This window comes from Bison bison, unplaced genomic scaffold (assembly GCF_000754665.1).
Source record: "Bison bison bison isolate TAMUID 2011002044 unplaced genomic scaffold, Bison_UMD1.0 scf7180017864456, whole genome shotgun sequence".
Taxonomy (NCBI): Eukaryota; Metazoa; Chordata; class Mammalia; order Artiodactyla; family Bovidae; genus Bison; species Bison bison.
The window spans coordinates 103,711-104,018 of record NW_011495018.1 but is presented as its reverse complement, the minus strand read 5'-3'; the positions used below and the strand labels follow the sequence as shown (position 1 = coordinate 104,018).

General features: G+C 68.2%; 1 protein-coding gene across 1 annotated transcript in view; it reads right to left on the bottom strand.

The window, feature by feature from the left end:
* CFAP46 (cilia and flagella associated protein 46) overlaps positions 1 to 308 on the bottom strand; it is a gene marked incomplete at its 5' end in the record, with an annotated part of 97,130 nt that overhangs the window by 2,191 nt on the left and 94,631 nt on the right. The gene's annotated exons all lie outside the window — the stretch shown is intronic.

The window sequence follows — 308 nt, the reverse complement described above, 5'->3', positions numbered from 1 at the left end:
CCACACCTTCACAGTCTCCTTAGGCGGCCAGGCCAGGCAAGGGGTGAGGGGCAGGAAGTCCACCCGGGGGGCCTACTGCATCTCCCGACCTGCAGGAGGGGTCTCAGCTCCCAGCTGCCCCCACGAGGCGGTGGCCTCCTGTGCCCATTGAAACAGGGCCCGTGTTGGAGCACTTGAGTGTGGGTGTGAGAAAGCCCCATGGACGGAGGCCAACCCCCGCGCAACCTGACTGTGGGCCGGCCTCAGGGGCCATCCCCAGGGGAGCAGACAGCACAGGCTTGGCTGGGGGTGGGGGCAGAGTACCGGGG